The sequence below is a fragment of the Thamnophis sirtalis genome, unplaced genomic scaffold, assembly GCF_051295495.1.
Source record: "Thamnophis sirtalis isolate CommonGarterSnake01/CBP01778 unplaced genomic scaffold, rThaSir2_p1.2 scaffold_5, whole genome shotgun sequence".
Classification (NCBI taxonomy): Eukaryota; Metazoa; Chordata; class Lepidosauria; order Squamata; family Natricidae; genus Thamnophis; species Thamnophis sirtalis.
Window position 1 is genome coordinate 81497962 of NW_028261385.1, and position 21130 is coordinate 81519091.

General features: G+C 41.7%; 1 long non-coding RNA gene across 1 annotated transcript in view; it reads left to right on the forward strand.

Annotated features, from left to right (window-relative positions):
• LOC106544531 (uncharacterized) overlaps positions 1–21130 on the forward strand; it is a 112135-nt gene that overhangs the window by 9260 nt on the left and 81745 nt on the right. The window contains exon 2 of the long non-coding RNA XR_001313227.2: positions 9364–9482. This is a non-coding gene — a long non-coding RNA (uncharacterized LOC106544531). The remainder of the gene's footprint in view (positions 1–9363; positions 9483–21130) is intronic.

The following is a 21130-nucleotide window of genomic DNA, read 5'->3' on the forward strand; positions in this document are numbered from 1 at the left end:
TGAGAAGGTGGTGGCCTTTCAGCTCCAGCGGTCCTTGGAGGAAGCTAGCTATCTTGATCCATTCCAGTTCGGCTTCAGGCCTGGCTACAGCACAGAAACCACTTTGGTCGCATTGACCGATGACCTCTGGAGAGCCAGGGATGGAGGCTATGCCTCCATCCTGGTTCTCCTTGACCTCTCAGCGGCTTTCGATACCATCGACCATGGTATCTTTCTGCGACGACTGCGGGAGGTGGGGGTGGGAGGCACTGTTTTGCGGTGGTTCTCCTCTTACCTCTTGGACAGGTCGCAGTCAGTTGGCGGGCAGAGATCGACCCCTAGGCCCCTAACATATGGGGTGCCACAGGGTTCGGTCCTGTCCCCCCTACTTTTCAACATCTACATGAAACCGCTGGGCGAGATCATTCAGCGGCACAGGATAAAATACCACCAGTATGCGGACGATACCCAGTTGTATCTGTCCACCCCGTGCCAACTCAATGAAGCAGTGGAAGTGATGAACCAGGGACTTGAAGCTGTTAGGGACTGGATGAGGGCTAACCCAGATAAGACCGAGTGGCTGTTGTGTTTCCCTCCCACCAATTTGGCAAGTATTCTATCTCTCAGGCTGGGGGGGTCAAACACTATACCCCTCAGATAGGGTCCGCAACTTGGGAGTCCTCCTGGACCCACAGCTGACTTTCGAACATCATTTGTCAGCTGTGACCAGGGGGGCATTTGCCCAGGTTCGCCTGGTGCACCAGTTGCGCCCCTACCTGAACCGGGAGGCTCTCACAACAGTCACTCGTGCCCTTGTGACCTCTAGGCTGGAGTACTGCAACGTGCTCTACATGGGGCTGCCCTTGAAGAGTATTCGGCGACTTCAGCTAGTCCAGAATGTGGCCGCGCAAGCGATTGTGGGTGCACCTCGCTTCACCCACATAACACCTATCCTCCGCGAGCTGCAATGGCTACCTGTCGATCTCCGGGTACGCTTCAAGGTGCTACTTGTCACCTACAAAGCCCTTCATGGTATTGGATCTGGGTACTTGAGAGACCGCCTACTGCCAATTACCTCCACGCGACCTATCAGATCTCATCGATTAGGCCTCCTTCGAGTTCCATCTGCCGGTCAATGTCGACTGGCAACCACGCGGAGGAGAGCTTTCTCGGTGGCAGCTCCGACCCTGTGGAACGATCTCCCTGTGGAGATTCGTACCCTCACCACCCTCCAGTCCTTCCGCACAGCCCTCAGAATCTGGCTATCCCGTCAGGCCTGGGGTTAAGACTGTAACCTGCCCGAATGGTATGAACGTTGTGTTTTAACTATGTATTGTCTTATATGTTAAAGTTTGTCTCCCCCCCCCTTTTAAGTTGTGAGCCGCCCTGAGTCCCCCCAGGGAAAAGGGCGGCATATAAATAAACTTTAACCTAACCTAACCTAACCCCTCTCCTAGAAAAATGAAATATCCTATAAAATATTGAAAAGGCAGAATATTATATTTCCCTGGATATGAAATGGGTAGGAAGCAAACTCACTTTTAATAGCCCCCACCTTTGTCAATGGGCCATTAAAAGGCCTGAAGCAGTCTATTCTACATAACAAAAATCTCCCCTTCATCTCCAGGGTTATGGGATTAAGGCATGATAGTATCCATCTCACAACAGGATACCTGGGATGAAGCAATGCTCAACCAAACTTGTACTCAAACACAGCCTACAGAGTTGTCCCTCTATGGCCCCATAGGGGCCTGACAACCAGTCAGAATACAAGCTCAGGTTCAAAGTCCAGAGAGGGCATAAAACTAGGGACTTTCAGCATCTGTTTTTTCTTCTTCTTCACCCAACATCTGGAAGCATGTGATCCCCCTTTTCTGTTCAGGAGCTCAAGCCATGTGATCCTGTCCACCATTAAACCATCTTCCAAGCCTCCATGTTTCCAGTGTCTTTTCCCCACTTGGAACTGAACCCAGAAGGACATTTCTTCCAACAGTACACAAGGTAGTCTGATAGGGCCTGATTAGCACATGCTCACTTTTTCATCTTTTCTGTAGATAATCAAGATACATGTTTTTTTTAAAAATATGATCTGTTCTGGGCTAGGTAAAAGAGCACAGGATGCCTGCTTGAAGTGGAGGTAGATTTTGACAGCAAGATCCTACGAATCCTTCTGCCCTTGTTGCTAATAAAATACACAGAAAGTGAGTCCCATTGTCCCAATAAGTCTCTTCTAGTGGCTTTGTTCAGATGGAATAGAGTTTCTGGTATCCTCTGGTTAGTTTATGGCAGTGCTGAAATGCAATTTTTTTTTATTATGGATTCTGTGGGTGTGATTTGGTGGGCATGGCAGGGGAAAGATACTGCAAAATCTCTATTCCCACCCCACTCTGTGGCCAGCCAGAGGTGGCATTTGCCAGTTCTTTGAACTACTCAAAATTTCCACTGCCAGTTCTCCGAACTACTCAAAATTTCCACTACAAGTTCTCTAAACTACTAAAAATTTCTGCTACCAGTTCTCCGAACTACACAAAATTTCCACTACCAGTTCTCCAAAACCTGTCAGAGCCTTCTGGATTTCACCCCTGGTTTATGGGTCTCTGATGAGCTGGATAGGAGATATTCAGGTGGTTATGTTCATCTCATTGCTGTGGTCCCCTACTTCAGACTTCATGTGTAAACAATGGCTCCAGGAGTCTTGCTCTGCTATTTTGAGGGTTGTCAGAAGGACTTGGTAGGGTTCTCTTCACCTGGGCTGCAACGGGGAACTCCTAGTGAAGAACTGTATCCACACCCAACCCCGTGCTTTGAAGGGACGTAAAACTTCCTTTAGCGAGGGAGTTTGATCTGAGCACTCCATAGTCAAGCTGAATAGGCAACTTGAGTGGTTTGCAACAACCTATTGAAAAGTAGACAAGTGATAATACTGAATTTCCTGTGTAATGTAGCTGTTTTTGATTGCATTAGCATTGTAGTTTGCTAATGTTAATTCATATTAATATTAAATTGTTAATAAACAGAATAACAGAGTTGGAAGGGATCTTGGAGGTCTTTTAGTCCACTGCCTACTCAAGCAGGAAACCCTATATCATTTCAGACAAACTATTGTCCAGTCTCTTCTTAAAACCTCCATTGTTGGAGCACTCAAAACTTCTGGAGGCAAGCCATTCCACTGATTAAGTAACTGTCAGGAAATTTCTCCTTAGTTTTAGGTTGGTTCTCTCCATGATTAGTTTCCTATCTATTGCTTCTTGTTCTTCTTTCAGGTGCTTTGGAGAATAGGTTGATCCCCTCTCCTTTGTGACAATGTTTTAGATATTGGAACACTGATATCATGTCACCCTTAGTCCTTTTTTAAAGAAGTGGTATGATTTGCTAGGAAAGTCTGCAAGTTTGCAAGTTTCCCTTTCTCTTGTTCTCTCATATAAATTGCTCAATCTTTTATAGCCTAGTTCTTGTAGCTAAGATAGTGACACGAAAATTTTCTCAAGAATTACAACTGAGAATATTGGTTGTGAAGGTATCTTATCTAATATCTAGAAAGAGCTGAGCAAGGCTGGCATGCAAATACCATTACAATATCAAATGGCATTCATTAAATGTATGTCTTGTGTTTTCCTCCAACATGGCAGTTACGCTAGCTATAAATAATAAATAATAATAAATAAATGGGGGTATGCAGAATGTTTCATGGTTGAACTATTATGTGCTCAGAATAGCCGCTTTCAGGTGTCTGTGCTCAAACTGAAACACGTTTGAGCAAAATGTTTCTGAGTGGGGAGAATAGGAAGAAAGGAAAAGCAACAACAGAAAAGGAGAACTAGGGAAAAGAAAGTCTGTGAAGATAGAAAGGTACAAAATCAAAGAAGCGAGATCACAAACAAAAAAAAAACCCACAAGACTTACACAAACTTCAGTAAGGTATCCCCAAAGTTTTGGTGTTAATGCAAAACTGGAACCTGCCCAAATAATATTCAACCATCATTCATAGTGAGCTCATTAAAGTAGAAACTTTTTGAATGATTTTAATGTTTATATCTTGGTGTTTTGCTACTGAATTGCAGTAGAATCCCCTTTATCTCTTGATTATCTATGCTTAATTGCCTATTACTTTCCCCAGAATGTCTCACATTAGGGCAGGTAGACCACTGTCCTTAAATTTAATCTGGCCAGCTCCCCCATTCTTCCCAGTGTTGCCTTTCCCCTAACTCTACAAAACCACAGTCCCTCTTGAATTCAGTCACAGTATATCCAACTGACCCACCAAATCTTTTCTTTGTTTGGGAGTGGCAGAAGAGATGGCTTAGTATGTTATGCATAAATTCAAGAGTGCCATGATAGCTTAGGGAAAGGAAGATCCTGTGAAAATTAACAACTATGCTGACCTAGAATCCACGAGAGGAGAAAATTGAGGGACAATAGTCCTATTTGGCCCATAAGACTTCTCCAGAAGTGTCTTCGTGAACAGTGTTCTCAGTTTTGCATTGGCCAAGCATGACCTGTCCAGAATGGCTTGCCTGAACTTCTAAGAACTTGTTTGATTTCAGATTTGAAACAAAACATATTTATGTTTTAAATGAAGATTAAAAAACAAAATCATAATTAAACATAAATAAAGCAATTGTCATTCCTTGCTTATAAGAGGCTAAGTAGAAGGATCTAGCCTGAATTATATCGCAGATGCTAGTAGCCACTGTTTGTATTTACGTGACATGTCGAACCACATTTCAACCTAATGTGTTGTGTGAACCTAGCCTATGAACTAAGAAAAATGAGATAATAAATATAGGCATCATGGAGATGCAAATACTAAGACGATCTTTGTTTATGCTCCTACTAAATGTGTTTCTAAAGGGGCATGATGGCTCCATGGCTAAAGATGCTGAGTTTGTCATATGGAAAGCTGACAGCCTGGTTTGAGACCCAAGTGCCCACAATGAGGTGAGCTCCCACTTCCTGTCCACCTAACAGTTTGAAAGCATGCAACTGTGAGTAGATAAATAGGTACCACTTTGGTGGGAAGGTAACAGTGTTCTGGGTGCCTTTGGCATATAGCCATGCTGGTCATGTGACCACAGAAATGTCTTTGGACAATGCTGGCCCCTTTGGTTAAGAAACGGAGATGAGCCCTGCCCCCTAGAATCAGACACGACTGGACAAGGGAAACCTTTACCTTTAAATGTGCTTCTAATAATGAGACTGAGCTAAGAATCTTCCCCAAAGACCTTAAAGATCAGGTAGGTTTATTTGGTAGAATGCCATTTTTCAGAGAGTCTGATCTTGTGATGCATGTGACGCCAAACAAGATACAAAAAACAAAACAGAAAGCCCCTAACAGGAACAATGCAGCAGCATATGCTGTGTTGCAAATTAACATTATTTCCATTGTGGGAAACAAAACAGAAAGCCCCTAACAGGAACAATGCAGCAGCATATGCTGTGTTGCAAATTAACATTATTTCCATTGTGGGTGCTTTGCTAGTCCCTGAAAAACTGATCCCAATATGAGAGTGAGTAACTGGCAGACTGCATGTCCATTTCCTTGGATTCAACATAAGACGGAGGTAAAATTGTGACAACTACTACATCTTCTATGACGATTCTGTCAAGCAGCAGCTCACTTACTTTTTGAAGGACTAGTGAAGACAGGCAGGCAGAGGGGCATTTCTACCTTCTACCTGGATCTCCAGGTATGAGTGGCAACAGGAAAAATATACCAGTTCACATCTGATTCATGAATAGTGGGGAAAGCTATTTGATAGCTTCTAAGATGAGGTGCCCATTGTGGGGGAACGAGTGCTGTCAGGTTGGTGTTTTCAGTTACGTAACTCCTTGTTTTTCCAGTTAACGATGCCTTTATATGTGGAAATTCACCTGACACTGGTTTCAATCTCTGACAGTTTCAATCTTTGAACTTTTGAACTTGAGAACAACCAAATTGACATTATTCTGTGCAATTAGCAGGAAACAATATTTAATTCTGTGCCATAAATACCCCAGCAGCTGATCTGGCAGCCATATTGGGTGTTGCCCTAATAGCTCCACGTGAATTTCCAGGTTACTGCAATGCAGTAACTTATCTTATCTTATCTTTCAAGGAAGTAAAGGAAGAAGAGATATGAGGCACTCTTGGAAGCACCTAGTCAAGCCGAAACTGAAAGATAATGGGCATCTTGTGACTCCATTAAATATTTTTCTTCATGCTCCACCCTAAGTCTGATTTTGGTTTGCTGCCTTGTTTGCATGGTAGAGTGATGATCAAGTCCACATAATTGGGATTTATTTAGAAGTGTGGTTAGCAAAATTCTGGTTTAGTGCAAAGTTTATATTTTGTACGAAACACAATTCATATTTTATTACTGCTTCTCTATTAGTTCAAGGAGATTTGTAGTTAAAATGGAACCCTCTTTAGACACCGAGTATCAGAAAGTGATTAGGAAATGGTGGCCTCTGTGATGCGGGCTCTGTTCATCTGGTTTTTCTCTATGTCCGTGAGGGCGAACCTATGGCACGCGTGCCACAGGTGGCATGTGGAGCCATTTTTGAGGGCATGCAAGGTGTTGCCCTGTCAGCTCCAGTGCACATATGCGTGCTGGTCAGCTGATATTCGGCGTTGATTTTTGGCCATTTTTCACCCTCTGGAGGCTTCCCTTGCGCAAATTGGAAATTTGGGAATGAACTTCCGGTTTGTGTGTTGGGCTGTTTTTCGTCCTCCCCAGGAAGCCTCCTGAAGCCTCCATATGCGGGGCAGTGGGGTGTGTCATGCATGCATGTGCAAGGGGCACAGCATGTAGGCATGCAAGCACACATGATATATCGTGCATGTGTGCTTTTGGCACCCGAGGCGAAAAAAGTTTGCTGTCACTGTTCTATGTGCTGCTTTGCTTTCCTGTGCACAATTGGAGTGTAAAACACTTTTGAAGTAAAGATAGGTTAAAGTCCAGTTTTCACATGCAGTGAAGCAACTCAGTCCTCTCTATAACATTCTCCTTGACATGAATTATTTCCTTATTAGGGTGGAAATATAATGTTAGGTACAAAGAACCAGGACAACACCATGAGCTGGTTTGAGAAGTTTCTTTATTGATACTTGCCTATTTACAAGAATCTCACTAGACTGACCGCACCCTCCTGGGAATAACCGGATAAAGGCTCCAAGGGTTTTAGTGGTGTGTATGTGAGTGAGAGAGAGAGAGAAAGAGAGAGAGGGGGGAGAGAGAGAGAGAGAGAGGGAGAGAGAGGGAGAGAGAGGAGAGAGAGAGAGAGAGAGAGAGAGAGAGAGAGAGAGAGAGAGAGAGAGAGAGAGAGAGAGAGAGAGAATCTGTCCCTTTCTCTTCTGCAGAGATTCCAAGCTAGTCAGTCTCTTAACTTCAACCCTTCACTCCAGGTGCAGATTCCACCATAATATTTATCTCTATATAGATAATGCTCAACTTACAACCATTAACTTAGTGACCATTTTTTCAGCACTGAAAAAAGTGACTTTCAACCATTTTTCACATTTACGACCTTTGCAGCATCCCCATGGTCACATGAGCAAAGGTTGGACGATTGGCAACTAGTTCATATTTATGACAGTCACAGTGTCCCAGGGTCATGTGATCCCCTTTTGCGACCTCCTGACAAACAAAGTCAATGGGAAGCTGGATTTACTTAACAACCATATTACTAATTTAACAACTACAGTGACTTAACAACTGTGGCGAGAAAGGTCATAAAATGGGACAGACAACTGTCTCGTTTAGCCACAGAAATGCTGGGCTCAGTTGTGGTCGTACGTTGAGGACTACCTGTATGTCATGATGGGGATAGGGCGTTTGGGGGAAATCATATGGATTGGAATGGATATCTACTGTAGAAAGAACAGCTATTTTGCTCTCCAAACTTTATCTCAATTGGTAATGTAGGATTTTTCATCCTGATAATAATTTGCTGTTATATGGACAATGCAGTGCATAAAGTAAAGACTCCTTGGAGTCAACCTGGCTCTTCATGGATATTTTTACAATGAAGATATATTTTACAGTCTCTATCTTATAGCTTTGGAATTTTTGGAGGTCTGTCATACATATACTAACCAACCTTGCTTATTTTAGCCAAGGTCAAATAAATTTGGTGAAAGTAAAGATGATCCCAAGTGCAGGTTAACTTCTAATGATTTACTTTGACTCCTGTGCAAATTTTTGGCAGTATTAGAAAAATGACTTTACATCACTGTCTTCTAGGGTGTTCTTTTTACTTCCCCTTTTAATCAAAGCTCTGGGATTTTCTAGCAGCCCCCATCCAAATATTAATCTTGATTAAATTGCAAGCTCAGTCAAATCAGCTAGATCAATTTCATGTGTCACTAGCATGATCAGTTTTATACGTACTACGCTTTAATAAGTCCTTCTGAGTTTAAAGTTCAGTGAAATTTACTCCCGGGTAATGTGCATAGGATTCAAATCTTTATTTGTCCCAGGTTCCCAACATACCTCAGCTTCTTCATATTGTTTCCCCTTATGGCAGCATGGTTTTGTTAAACTCACTGACCTTAAACCTGTGCCAACAAACAATTCCTTCATTTTTAATAGCTACCTTGTGTAACTGATGTCACTGAGGCAAACTACATATCAGATAGATAGATGATTCAGTATCATCTCTTTCCAGTTGTGTTTCCTACAGCAGTCATTAGTTTGGGTTTCCAGAAAAAAATGCATGGAATACAAAAGTGGCCCAAATATTGCATATGCCAGGTGGCAGCAATTGGTGAATAAATTTGAGTTCAGAAGACCTGGAGATACCTGGTAGTTGCAGGTCTACCAGCTTGTCTACAGAAGTCAAGAACAATGTGAAAGATTGATGAAAGGCTAAGAGTGACGAAAGGCTAAGACCCAAGTTGTAAAGTCACACCAGGGAAGATCACAGCTTTCAAAGTACTAGGGCCGTGATGGGGAATCTATGGCACGTGTGCCCAAAGTGGCACGTGAAGCCATGTTGCCTGGCACGTGCGGCCTTGCCTGTTCGTTTTCCAGGTTTCTGGCTCACATGAGTGCATGATGATCAGCTGTTCTTCACGCGCACGGCAGTGCCGAAAACTGGTGTGCACATGCACGCTGGCCAGCTGATAGTCGGGTACGCATGCATGCCAGAACCCAGACATTCGGCTTTTCCAGAGCGCTATCACTTCAGGCATGTGGCAGTGCCGAAAAGTGGCCTGCACATGTGTGCTGGCCAGCTGATCACCAGGCGCGCATGCGCACTAGAACCCGGAAATATGGCTTTTCTGGAATGCAGCCCCAATAAGCGCATGCAATGTTTCCACATGACCTTTTCGGCACTCCATCACTGAACTAGGATTCAGAGGAGTGAAACCTTACTCCTTATTCCCCGCTCTATTTTTTTCAGGAACCAAATACTGGAGTGTTGCATTATGTGCATGTCCCAAGTGATTACAAAAGTGAATTACAAATTGGACCATGAGCTGAAGGTGGGGAACATTGTCATCAATCTTTTATCATGATCAGGTAAGTCACCAGTTTCCATAGCGTTTACTGACACCGTAGATATTTGCACTGCAACTCAGTCGTTAAGTGAAGTGGTTATTCTCATGATTTTATTATTTCAGCTTTCCTTCACTTTACAGACCTGCAAAAAAAGGACCATAAATGCAAGGTTGGTTGCAAGCTTCCTTGTTCATCACTCTTTTAACTGCTAATGGCCTCTAAACAGAGCTGTCACTAAATGAGGACTACATATATTTGGTAGCATTTGCCCAGGGTTTAATGAATCCCGTGAGTTTCTGAAGGATACCTGGAGTTTTCCCCAAACTCGTGATTGAGTGATTAGTTGACTCTGGATTAAATGGGTGGCAGTGACTTTTGGCAGACTGTCTACCAGGGAACCACCAATCCAGGGAAGTTCCTGGTTTATGAACAAGCTCTGACAGATAAAATAGTAAAAGGGACACTTGGAGCAATACTAAAATATATGGCCACAATTGAGCCCCAAATTTCTGTTGTTAAGAGAGAAATTTGTTAAGTGAGTTTTACCCCATTTTATGATGTTTCTTGCTGCAGTTGTTAAGTGAATCCCTGCAGCGGATAAGTTAATAACCCGGTTGTTAAGTGAATTTGGCTTCCCCATTGACTTTGCTTGTCATAAGGTCGCAGAAGGGGCTCACATAACATTGGGATCAGTGGTGGGATTCAATTTTTTTTACTACTGGTTCTGTGGGGTGGCTTAGTGGGTGTGGTTTGGTGGGAATGGTTAGGCAGTCATGTGATTGGATGGGTGTGACTGTGTGGGCAGGGCCAATGAGTGGTGGCATTTGCCGAACTGTAGAATTGTTACTACCAGTTCGAGAGAACCGGTCTGAAGCAGCTGAATACCGCCTCTGATTGGGATGCAGCAATGGTCATAAATATGAGCCAGTTGCCAAGCGTCTGAATTTTGATCACATGATCAGGGGGATGCTGCAAAGGTTGTAACTGTGAAAAAATGTCATGTCACATTTTTGATACTTGGGACGGTCACTAAAGTCAATAAAAATTGTTCTGTGCATGTGCAAAAGCAAAAAACAAGAACCGGAGAACCGGTTCGGGGGCGTGGCAGGCCTGGGTTGCTCACAGTTCCAGTGACCCAGGCTTCCAAACCACAACCAGTTCGGCCAATTAGTTATACCATCACTGGTATAACTAAGGCCTTTTCTATCCCGTAACTTGGCCTGAAACCAGGTTGTATTTCACTGAAGGCTTGTAACCTGGAGGATCTACTCAGACTTATAGCTGTTGCTTGAACAGACTACTCCTGAATATTTGGACCCCCTTGTACTTCCAAGATTTAAAAGAGTGAGAATATATAAAGTGAATATTTGGGACCAGCTGATTAACACCCATCTCTAAGTGGAGATCTTTATTTTACTCTGTATTGGCTTATTATAAGCTACTCTGTGCTTCCAGAATTGGAGCTTACAGTATTTTATGGTTTTTATTTTACTTTTAAAGATTTGCTTTCTTACATAAGATGGGCTAGAAGATACATAAAAGATCCTGTTTTTCTGGTTCTGAACAGTAGCATACAAAATTCTTGGCAAAGGTTTACTTGTGCAGATAAGAACAATGTAAAGTATGTCTGGGCAATGGAATATAATAAGGGAGGATACCTATTATGGAACAATTAAATAAATTTCAAAGTATAAATCACTGTCTCATACCAGAGATGTGGTATAATTTTCCCAGGGTTATAGTTTCGACTTCCAGTTCGTTGAAAACACTATGATAAAATATCATACGCAGAAAAACACCTGATGTAATGTTTTTTAAAGCAATTTTATAAACAATTTTATGCATTTGCCAACTATGACTAAGAAGCATTTAAAAAAATATGTTGGAAACTAAATCCTGGAAATAAGAAGAAAAACAGTTGTAGAAGAAGAAGCTGAATAAATATCAGAAATGCAACGACACCACTAGCTTTTCTGGTGCTAAGTTCAGATATTTGTTTCAAAAAATGTAGCTTCTTCAAGCTTTTTATTGACTCTTTTTTTGTAGAACAGAACACCCCTGAGAGTACACAGAATAACTTTGTATCAAAACAGAGACAATCACGTCTCTTTCTGGAAGCTTTGACTCAACATTTCCATACTTTCTCATTGATCCATCCACTTCCCCCAAACGCTACAGCCGTTTAGATTTGAGTTGATAGCAGGTCAGAAAAAGTATTTGTGCAAGGAGAGAATCGATTGGAAATTAACCAGGGTCCAAGAAGATTCCTGTTCTGTAGGAATGTAAAGTTAGGAACCGGGAAATACAATTTGGAAAATACTGATTGTTGTCTGAAACTTGAGTTATGGCAACTGGACTTATTTCCTTATTGGCTTGAAATTTTTCACTGTTCATTGAAGCAGCTTCATCAAGAGCAAATTAGTTAGACAAAGAGTGATCGAAATATTTATTGACATATTGCCACACACTTTGGGGAGGAAACCCCTGAGGTTGATGCCTCTCCCTTCTCCCTCCCATGACATCACAAACAATTGCCACTCTAGGATGCCACACTTGCTCGCCTCAATGGACCAGGCGTTCCAGAGTTATGCTGGAACACACAGACATCCCCCCCCCAGGGTATTCCCTCCCCCCAGTATTTGTTTCCAGAGGGTAGGTCATCTGTGTATCAAGTCTGGTTGAAATTGCTGGAGGCGCCCCAGAGTTAGGCTGGAACACACCCACACAGACACACCCACACACCAGGGGTGTCTTCCCCCCCTGCCCCCAGTATTTGTTTCCAAAGGGTAAGTCATCAGTGTACCAAGTTTGGTTGAAATTGCTCAAGGCGCTCCACACAAACACACACACACACACACACCAGCCAATTTCGGGGGGGGGGGGAAAGCCAGAATGTCGAGTGTCCACACAGAGCTTTTATTCCGGAGCTGGAACCTCAGAACACAATGAGTAATCAATCAAAACCAGCTCTGGGAGCTTATAGATAGAGATAGAAGAAGATAGATTGCCATGTGCTTTGGGGAGGAATCCCTTGAGGTTGGTGCAGAAGGCATTGGTACATTCCAGTGACTCTCTGCCTAACTAATTTTCTCAGATTGATGAAACGTCTGGGATGACAGCTCAATGTCACAAACCAACAAGGAAGTAAGTTGAGTTGGCATGACTCAACTTTCAGACTGTTCCTTGATGTACCGAAACTTTTTCTTTGTAAGTTTAGAGATAAAAGCACGCTTGAGCTTGTTCCTTTGTTCTTCTGTTTGGTAGAAACACTCATTTCCATTCCCTCCCTAACTGGAAGGAGAACCCAGGGTGGCATCTGGTGTGGTGGATGAATGTTTTAGAATTTTTTACTGGAGGAAAAAGCAGCTATTTAATGAAAACCAGATGTGCCGGGTCTTTACACAGCCAGTGAGAAGTGAATAGGAGGAAACAATGGTGTAGTGATGACTCAGAGGCACGGTGACAAGCAGCTTTTTTGTGGGGTGGGTGCTCTAACTTCATAGGAGTCTTTTAAATGCAACTGATTCAGACTTCTTTGCAGATTAGCAGAACTTTCATGTCTCAAAGTAATATTCTCTTTTGAGAAAAGTCTGCATATTGCAGGAAAAGGGTGTGTTCATGTGTGTTTGTGTGCATGTGTGTGTGTGTTTGTGTGTGTTATTTTAAAAAAATTACAGTACTAAGGACAGCTCCATTCCTGCATGTGGATTAACTGCACCAGTGAAGTTTCATGATTCAACTTAATGAATGGTTACAATGCCTCTTGTTTATCTATAGTTTATGGAATGGATGAGGTGATATTTTATAGACAGGCTGTAAAAAATACACTTGAAGGAGAAGAATATTCATGAGTAGCCTGGTTCACATATTAAACCAAAATGTGTTTGTGGTTGTCAACCTTGTTTATGATGGTGCAGATTTCTTAATCCTGGATGATCTCCAGAGACCTGGACATCAACTCCCACAATTTATAGTCCAGCCTTAATATTGCAGAGGATTCTGGAGTTGTTCCATATATCTGAAGGATGCCAAGATTAGGGAAGAATGGCACTGTGTTTTGCAAATCCCTAGCCAATGGGAGATTGAACATGGTTTAGCATTATATTTGACCCCAGACAATGTGAAACAACAAAGCAGATCCCATTGTGACACCCTGGACAAGTAGATGCTACATTTGGTCAAGTTGTTTTTGTAGCTCAATATTGCATATGCTAACTCTCAATTATTTTCATGACTTTAGGCAGGTTCTTTCTGGAAATAATAGAGCCAAGTGCACATGAATCAGATGTTCCTTCTTTGAGCTACAGCTCATTCTATGTGGACACACTTAGATATCTAGCAAACCTGGGTTGTCCTAAAAAAGCTAAGTAGGTCAGATAAGGTTACTACTATAATGAAATATCACCAGGTCACCAAGTTGCTAAGGCCTAAAAACATTGTTTTAGTTCATATCAAAGGTGGATGGAAAGATAAGGAGAGGGTTCTTAACAATATCTAAATAATATTGAGATGAGAGCATTTTTATATGCTTAAAAGCCTTTCCCTCCTGCAGGCATGCATATACTATTTTCTGGGAAAGGAGAGAGAGAAAGATATGATGGAACAGGGTATAATAGAATGAGTTCCAGCAATAAGAAATCACATGTACATATTCAAAGCAGGAACAATACCAGGAACCATTTTTCTGCCTTTCAGCTGATTTACAGCAATTGGGCAGATTATGCTGGACATTTGTCCCTGATTCTTATTAAACACCACTATCATGTTAGCAGAACATTATTATGCCCCCACCCCCCACCCCCAGTTCAATCATGTCTGATTCTCAGAGACTGCTTGGACAAGTCCCTTGGCAAGGTTTTTCAGAATAGATTTGCCATTGCCTTCTTACCAGGGTGGAGAAAAAGTGACTGGCCCAAGGTCACACACACCCTTGCCTAAGGCAACACTAAAACTCATCGTCTCCCCGGTTCTGGCCTGATGTCTACCACAACACCAAACTGACTCCTGTTATGTCCTATTAAGAAAAGAACACAACCATAACAACATTATAAATATTTCAGTTCTGCCTTTGATGTAAACTACTTCTGGGCAACAGACACGTTACACAAGGTCCCTGCCGTAAGACCTTAATGATGAAGAAATGGCACTGCTACTAACAACACTGTGATGATTAGTGGTACCTCTCCCCCCATCTTTTGCACCGTACCATACAGAGGTGATATTCAGCTGGTTCACACTGATTCGCCCCAACCGGTAAAAAAAGTTTGAAAAAAAAGTTTGAACCCCCCCCCCCCCAAAAAAAAAAACCTCCCTGGGTGGAGTTGCCAACCAGTTCTCTTTATCTTTTAGGTGGTGGCTTCTTGTCATCTCGGAAGTAGGTATTATGTTTTCTGGCAGCAGCACTATTACAAAAACCCATAACCATTTGCATGAAGTACACAAAGAAGCAGAATATACCTGTAGCAGGATGGTGAACAGATGCATTCTGGTACGTGTTGTTGTCTGAGAGATTCAGTGTACCTTTTGAGTTGCATAAACAGGACTCAACTTGGATTCTGCAAGACGAAAGTCCTGAAGATCATCGGATTGTCAGGGACATAGAATCAAACTTGTGCATCACCCTTTTGTTTACCTGTGGTCTGATGCAGAGCTGTAACTCAGAAAAACAAATAGTAGGTAGCAGCTGGAAGATGAAGTCCCTGAATATTGACACACATAGATGAGTGAGATTATTTGTGAGCAATGTGGCAGAAAAATTGCTTGCTGTGCTGGAAATGTCATCAGATACCGGGTCCATATTATCATATGTGGTGGACTTGCATAGAAGCTAAAAGATATTGGACTGAAATGCACACTTGGTTGGAGAAAATGATACACAAACACATAGACTTTAAACCAGAGATCTTTTTATTGGGAATTATACCGGAAACATATAATAGAGAACTGAAATATTTGATTGTAAATGTGCTAACAGCAGCTAGAATTATATTTGCTAAAAACTGGAGAAATGAGAAAATACCAATACAGGAGGAAGTTATTCATAAAATAATGGAATGTGCTGAAATGAGTAAATTGACATTTGAAATTAGAGAACAAGAAGATAAATAATTTTATAGGATATGGGATTTATTTTATTCGTGGTTAGATAAAAATATAAATAAAGGGAGACTAGTATAGATCTATTTCAAGCTATTTAGCTCTCATCAGCTAGCCATACCCTTACTGGGATTCGAACCTGTGGTGTATTGCATCTTAGGCAGACGTCTTAGCCATTAAGCCTTTATTTATTTATCAGCACAAATAGATATAGATATAGATATAGATATAGATATAGATGATATAGATATAGATATAGATATAGATATAGATATAGATATAGATATAGATATAGATATAGATATAGATGATATAGATATAGATATAGATATAGATATAGATATAGATATAGATATAGATATAGATATAGAGAAAAATTGCTTGCTGAATGCCATCATGTATTGACCAGGAGTGATGACCTTTTAACCTTCCAGAAATGACTCAACTATTATTTCTAATAGCTCCAGCCAACATAACTAGGAATTGTGCACCAGCAATATCTACAGACCAAAATGTTTGATCCATTGCTTGCCTATATAACCTCCCTCAGGTCTTGTGACTATATTCATACCTGCAATCTCAAGAAAGGCAGGTTTGCAAAATGGAATTGTCTTTTTGGTTCTTGATTGTCTGAGGCAAAAATATGAATGCTTGACCATCAACTGCAATAGTTGGAGCAATGTTTCTGATTCTTGGCAATTTTAAGATATGCAGAGTTCTTTCATTTCAATTCCCATGGTTGGGTAATTCTGGGAATTGAACTTCACACATCTTAAATATACTAAAGTTGAGAAAGACTGAACTGAATTGGAATCAAAACTCCCCCTCCCGTGACCCCACCATGCTTTCCCCATGTGCCTGCATATGGAGGAAGCATGAATGAGTGATGATGGTTATTGAATTTTTGTGCCTTGAAGCACAGTGTGAGTTAGCAGAGCAGTATGCAGTCTGTTTCTCTTGTTTGTTCAGGAAGAGTAGGCTTCCATTGGCTGTAAATTGCTCCAAAGGGATCAAAGACTTGAGATTGTTATCAAAATACTTTGCACATGTGATCAATATCCAAGGCTGAGAAAGGGATGGAAGAAAGTCCAAATTCCTTGTAAGAGCTGGAAAAAGGGAGACAGGACTTTAAACCCTGAAACTCCTTGGCTGGCAGGCAGAGTAAGTGATAAACTCATTCCTTCTCTCTCTCTTTCCCTCTCCCTCTCTCTCTCTCTCTCTCTCTCTCCCTGCCTCCCTGCCTCCCCCTCCCTCTCCCTCTCTCTTTCATTCTCTGAGGGAGATGGTTGTTAAGAAATAAGAAATGTAAGTACCTTGTTTCTCCAAAAATAAGATATATTTTCTTTTGACCACTGAAATATGGCCTTGGACTTATCAGGGGAGGGGGCTTATTATTTTGGAGCCAGACTCTTTGAGAGCCCGCTCGTAAGAGAGCAGCTGCACAGAAACCCCTCTCTCTGGCTGGTCAGAGCGCCACTCACCAACCAAGTGGTATTCCGAAGGCACCAAGCTGTGCGAGCAGCGGGGAGGGGGGACTGGTGCTCGTGTGGCTTGGCACCTTCGGGATACTGCTGAGTTGGTGAGTGGCGCTCTGTTCAGCCGGAGAGGGGTTATCCACTGGACTTATTTTCAGGGGAGAGCTTATATTTTGCCCACCCCAAAAATCTGGCATGGCCTTATTTTCAGGACATCTGAACTTTTGTCAACTGACTTGCACTTATGAAAGTTGCAGCAACCTGCAGTCTTTGTCACTAGTTACGATCTTCCCTGCTAGCTTCTCAGAAGCAAAGTCAATGGGAAGCCAGCAAGGAAAGTTGCAAGTTGTTCTTGTAAATGGCTCACACACCTCTCCATCTGGCAGCAGCCATCCCTTATCCTGCTGCACTCACACCACACCAGCCACCACCTCACTCCCCCCACTCCTTACATGTACGTATTTACAATACAGTAGAACCTCTGGCCATGACCATAATTGGAGAGCAGCAGCCAAAGGGCCAGATATGGTCTAGGTCCATAAAATGCCAAGATCTGCTTTAGAGGATAGAGTTGCTTTGCTTCAATCACCAAGTACAGTCACAGCAATTGTTGCAGGACCTTGTAGACTAGAAGACCCCCAAATTCAGCACTATAGGAATCATTTTTTAAAAAATCAAATGAAATCCATCATCATAATTTGTACCATCATCACCACCTTTGTGGTCTTTCTTTGCTTTGGTTCTTCATCTGGGGGTTGGGGGGGAGAGAGAGAGGGACGGAGAGACGGAGAGACAGAGACAGAGAGAGACACTGGAAATAGGCAATTTGTCCAGAGCCAAATAGACATTAGCTAATGCAAAGAGTTTTAAATAAATGTTCTCATGAACATTTGCCATTCTAGACCATTTGTTGACTTCTCCAGATATAAGAACTCCACCTAGATTTCAGTGGGAATTGCCTGACACAATATGCTCAAACAGGTTTCTTCTTGGCACAAAGTCTATTACTGTCTCTTATTTGGCACTTAACAATTCACAGAAATCAGAACCTAATTGGGAAAGATGTGTTAAAGAATATACATACATATTGAGAACAATGCGTAAATTAAAATGGATATTAGGGGCTTGTTGCACAGGCCAGAAAAATTGGCCGAGACCTGAATCCAGAGCTTTGGAGTGATGTGAATTGAAATTTTGATACTTGTCTTGAACTGGAGTGAGATTTATTGTAAATGAACTTATAGTAGAACCTCTGGTCACTAATGCTTCTGACCATGACCAAATCAGTTTGCTTTTTTTTGTAAGTGCAAAATTTCCTGTTTGTTCACAAACAACAGCAACCCATGTGTGGCTGCTGCATTAATTTTGGTTAGGTTCGGGTCACAAACAAATCAGGTTGTGACCAAACTTATGGAACGAATTATGGTCATGACCAGAGGTTCTACTATACTATGTTTCACTGTTTAGTATGAGTCATACCAGAGGTGATATGCAGCCAGTTCTGACAAGTTCTGGAGAACTGGTAGCAGAAATTGTGAGAGTGCAGAGGGAATGGGGATTTTGCAGTATCCTTCCTCTGCCACACCCACAAAGCCACGGCCACCTGTAGTAAAAAAAATTGAATCCCATCACTGAGTCATACAACTGATATGTTTTGTCATTTGTTTTTTTTAAAAGTAGAATCAAATGCAATTTGCAGGAAATTAAGTTTTATATGAGGTTGAAGTTGACAGAATTTCATGGCAGCTCATAAAAGAGAAATTTGAACGATTATATGTATTTTTTTTAAAAGAAAAGGGTTATTGTAGTAATTACAATGGGGAACACCTATGCTAAATTTCAGTGGAGGATTTTTGTGCAAAGGGAAGGAGCATTCATAAGGAATGGCACTAGTTAATTACTGTCTGAGACAGAGTGTGATTATAGTGCTGTGATCATGATGGAGGTATCCCCACGCTTGGATGAAGTACAGAGAGGGAGAGGGAGGGAGGGAGGGGGCGAGAGAGAGAGAGAGAGAGAGAGAGAGAGAGAGAGAGAGAGAGAGAGAGAGAGAGAGAGAGACAGGGACAGACAGAGAAGAGAAACAGAGACATTGGAAATAGGCAATTTGTCCAGAGCCCTTTTGCTCCCGGCAGCTTCCCTATCTCTATCATGACTACATATCCACTGGAATTTTTTATACTGATGGGTTTCATACTTCAGTGATTAAGTATCTTGACTATAAATATGGGTGAATGCGAATGATATTTGCTAGAAAACGTAATAAAGCTACATTAAAGAACAGATAGAAATGGGTTTCTAGGAAAAAATAAATAGCTGCGATACTGAGAAATACAGTTCCGAGAATGAATGAATCATTTTCTTTCTTAGAAACCTACTTTTCCTTTTGTCTATGTGCTAGCTACTTGAATAGAAAAAACAATCACTTAATTTCTTAAGTTTGAATAGCTAGGTCACACTTCCCTCAACCTTCCTCATTTATGACCTATTTGAACTACAAGTACCAGAATTTCCCAGACACAGCATAAACCCAATAGAGGTTGTCCTCTACTTACAATAGGTCGTTTAGTGACTGTTCAAAGTTACAACACTACTGAAAAAGTGACCAATGACCATGTTTCACACTTACGACCATTGCAGCATCCCCATAGTCACATGATCAAAATTAAAACACTTGGCAACTGACTCATATTTATGACCCTTGCAGTGCCCTGGGGTCATGTGATCACCTTTTGTGACCTTCTGTCAAGCAAAGTCTATGGGAAATCCATAGTCACTTAACAACCATGTCACTAACTTAACAACCTCAGTGAGATTCACTTAAGAGTTGAGGCAAGAAAGGTAGCAAAACGGGGCAAAACTCACTTAACTACTGTCTTGCTTAGCAACAGAAATTTTGAGCTGAATTATGGTTGTAAGTCGAGGGCTGCCTATAGCTTTGGAGTATGTGGATGGAGAACAGCAGTCCTGTTTCCTTTTGAGGAACTGAAAATAAAGGTATAATTCAATTTAAATATGACTTTTATTAAAAAAAGCTAATGTACAAATTTTATTTAAGCAAATTAAATGCCCACATAGTGGGATGGAAACACAATTAGCATCTCACAAAAGAGTCTCCTATAAAATGCTCTTGGGGAGAATGGGCACAGATTTTCATGGAAAGGATTTGAGCTCAAACAGCTTAAGTCAACACTAAACACACAGCATTAAGAGCCACGGTGGCACAGTAAGTAGAATGCAGTACTGCAGGCTACTTCTGCTCACTGCTGGCTGACTGAATTTGGCAGTTCGAATCTCACCAGGCTCAAGGTTGACTCAGCCTTCCATCCTTCCAAGGTGGGTAAAATGAGGACCCAGATTGTTGGGGGCAAGAGGCTGACTCTGTAAACTGCTGAGAGAGTAAAGCACTGTGAAGCAGTATAATGCTATTGCTATTAAAACTGCTGATACGGGAAATGGAGGCAAATACTTTGAAACAGTTAGTAGATCCTTTCTAAATGTAGTCCATAAAGGAGACTAGAATGCCTGAAAATAAATAATTTGAGTTCAGATTCTAAACCAAAATTCATCCTTTATTAATGAGGAGGGATTAGCTTCGTGTACTTGGTCCTGATTACTGTTCTCCTTGACTCTCCTAGTTTACAGTAGCAATAAAGGTTTTAGAGGCAGTTCTTTTTCAGGACCTGTTGATTCCCTTAAGCAATGTTTCTCAACCTTTGCAACTTTAAGATGTGTGGACTTCAACTCCCTGAAGATTTTCTTGGCTTTCAGCCACAGCCCTTCTCACCTCTCTAGCACTGGATAAATTCAGTTTTGCTCCTACCAGGCTCTTTCCACTTGACCTTTGCTTAGCACTGTGTTTCTCTGTGCATCGTTATAAATAAAAGGAAAAAACAGTGAAGGCGACATTTGAATATAGTGGAAGAGCTAAACCGGCTGGAATGGAACTGTTTTTGAAACAGCCAGAAGCCGTAATTTGGTACAACCCAAATATCTGAAACTTTTCAAATATATGCACATGAGGTTTGCTAGAATTGTATCGAACAGTGTAAGTTTCAGCTCTTACTGGATTACAAAGTTGTTATTACAGTTTATGGG